Source organism: Phyllostomus discolor, chromosome 6 (genome assembly GCF_004126475.2).
Source record: "Phyllostomus discolor isolate MPI-MPIP mPhyDis1 chromosome 6, mPhyDis1.pri.v3, whole genome shotgun sequence".
In the NCBI taxonomy this organism is placed as follows: domain Eukaryota; kingdom Metazoa; phylum Chordata; class Mammalia; order Chiroptera; family Phyllostomidae; genus Phyllostomus; species Phyllostomus discolor.
Window position 1 is genome coordinate 122,732,085 of NC_040908.2, and position 3,069 is coordinate 122,735,153.

Consider the following 3,069-nt stretch of genomic DNA (forward strand, 5'->3'; position numbering starts at 1 on the left):
ACCTGGATATACTTTTTTTGGAGCCGCCATTCAACCCACTACAGCCTCCATACGTGAGCTTCAGAACAATGAGAGAGGGACAGTGAGGGTGGTCCGGGTCTGGGCAGGCTCTGGTGCAGAGGGGTGAAGGGGGGCGTGTGAGTGAGACATCATGATGGGGGAGGCAAGGGGCTGCTCTCAGGAGCCCATCTGGTCAGGGGCATAAAGTCCTTGGCTCCAGAGTTCACTTAGAAGGGTGGAAACTCAGCCTTGCATGTGGGGGATGGCTGAGCCAGAAAGGCTTCCTGGGGGAGGTGAGCTTCCAGCCTTGCCTTAGAAAAGAGACCAGCTGAGAGGAGTGGAGGGAGCAGTACAGGCTGAGGTAGCACTCAAGGGTCCTTTTCACACTTGGAGCTCCCAGCTGTGCCTTCCTCACACCCAGGTCTTTTCAAGGCAGGGATGGCCTCCCTCACCCCCAAAACCAGGACACCCTCCTGGAAGGGCAACATTCAATGACAGGTTGAGATGTGTCAGCACAGAGAGGAGGGAGTCCTGAGGGCCTTGGGGATGCCTCTGAGGCCCTGCAGACCATCACCGGGACTCCACACGAGGGGTGACCAGGGAGGTGAGCCCTTAGGTGGGCACATGCATCTCAAATGCAACATGGTCACCACTGACCACACTGCCACCCTGCCCTGCTACTACCCTGTTGGTTCCTCCTCTCGATGCCCTTTCTCAGGGAGTCCAGACCACTCACTGCCCGAGCCAGGTTACAGGGACGTCACCCTGTTCCTCTCCCTCATCTAGTCTGGCACCAAGTCCTGCCAAACCTACCTCCAGAAGAGTATCCAGTCTCGCTCCTGAAGCTTTAGTCCTGGGTCACCTCTAGGCCTCATGCTGGGCACAGCCCGCCCTTCCCCTTACCCTCTGCTGCCAGAAGGACCCTTTGGGAAAGCAGACCTACCTTGTCACTCCTAGTAAAACCCTGCAGAGGATCCCACCGCCAACCACGTGAAGACCAAATTCTTTCACTGGCATGCCAAACCCTTATCTCCCCCCGCCCCCCCCGCCCCGAGGGGTGGCACCCTTCAGCAAGGCCAGACTGCTTGCAGATTTGCCATCCATTCCTCTGCCTGATCTGTCCTTTCTTCCCTCAGCATCACCTGGCTGCTGCTGCCCGGGGCTTGCTCACAGGATGTCCAACCTGCGGCCTGCGGGCTGCATGTGGCTCAGGATGGCTATGAATTCGACGCAACACAAAATCATAAATTTACTTAAAATGTTATAGATTTTTTTGGTGATTATATGTTGCAATGTATTTAATGTGTGAACCAAGACAACTCTTCTTCCAGTGTGGCCCAGGGATGCCAAAATGTTGGACACCCCTGCCCAGGACTTCAGGGGCCACCTGCTGTTGGAAGCCCTCCCTGGCTGTTCTTGCCCCAGCTGCTCTGAGCCGCTGCAGCAGGAGGAGGCTCTGAGCCCAGGTTTCACACTGTGTCCTACTCTGGAGGGCACTGGGGCAGCCCCGCTGGCCTGGGACACCCTGGTAGCCTCCTACCCCCACCCCAGCACTCCAGGGCAGTCTGCTTGTCCACGGTTTCTCCTCCCTGTCCTCCTTCTTGGCCCCCATGGCACCCCTGCCCTAAACTCTCCTTCGCATATTTCTCTCCCTGTCAAGGATGGCTAGGATTCTCCACATCAAAATCTGTTGTCCAATGAGATCCTAATCTCCCTCACGCTAATGCGAAAAATCCTGCCTCCCCCTCAGGTATAGGGCTGCCCCATAAACAAGTTATTTGGCTCTGTGGTCCTTTTAGTCTCTGAGAGAAGTTTATGGAGCAGTCTGTCCTTTCTTATCCATGTCTGCGCTGGGGCCTGGCCAGGGATCTACGTACTGACACCTGACACATCTCTGGTTGCAGGGCTCACCGGCTGTATCCTGAGGCCGCCTGGTCCTGCCAGGTGCAGCCTGCATTGTCCAGATCAGCCACAAGGTGGCACCCAAACACCACATCAGACAGAGGCTTCCCAAGCTCAGGAAGGGACTGCTGGAGGGACTATGCCTGGGGGAGGGGGAAGTCTGTGCTTGGCTTGGCTGCTTAGTTGGAGACTGCTCAGACTTGGATCTTTCTCTTACAATGACCCCACTTCCCCTCGACTGTGAACCTGAGTCAGTCAGAACATGCTGGTGTCAGGGCCCTGGGCAAGAGACCTGGTTCTGTGTCCCGGCAGGTCACTTCCTGCCTTTGAGCCTCAGTGTGCTTTTCTGAAAAGTGGGCATAATAACACCAACCCCATCTTCACTCACTCATTCATTCAACACATTTATTAAGCGCCCAGTTGGCTAGGTGCAGTATACAGCTGAGAATAAGCAGAACCTCACAGGGATGTTGTGAGGATTGAATGAGGTAGTGCCTGTACCTTATTTGGCAGTTATTAACATACAGTATTGACTCTATAAACACTAGACATTCTCTCTAATCCTCATAATGGATGAGGAACCCACTATGTGGTGGGTTCTAGCCAGTTTTATGGAGGATGAAACAGGTAAAGACCACATACTTGTCCAAGGCCATGCAGTCAGGAATTGGCAGAGCTGGTTCTTGAACTTGGGCTGTCTGATTCTAAACCCCATTGCTGCCGTTCCCACATTTAATGTGTGTGTGTGTGTTCTCTGAGCTCTTGCTCTCTCCAAATCTTCCTCAGGGGGTCTTGGACCAACCTGGGTCACTTCCTCAGGCCCCCAACCAGGTTCTCAGCCTCCTTCTTCCTCCAGGGTCCCCAGCTTCTCCTGCAGGTTTACATATTTCTGGCAGGGGAGGTGGGTGGTCACCAATGATTCAGGGGCCCTAAGAAGGTCCCAGACTCAGCTTGCTTCTGCCGCCACCTTGGGTCTCGGCATGCCAGGGAACGGATGGCAGGGCTCTCCAGTGCTGGCCCCATAATGATTGCCTCTCACAGATCCGGGACCACTGAGCTCAGACCTTTCCTAAGGAGCACAGAGCACCTGAGGATTTCTCTCTCAGAATGTTTATGGGGCCCCATCTGATTGGAAGTGGGCTGTGGTCTCGAAGCTATGTGTTTATA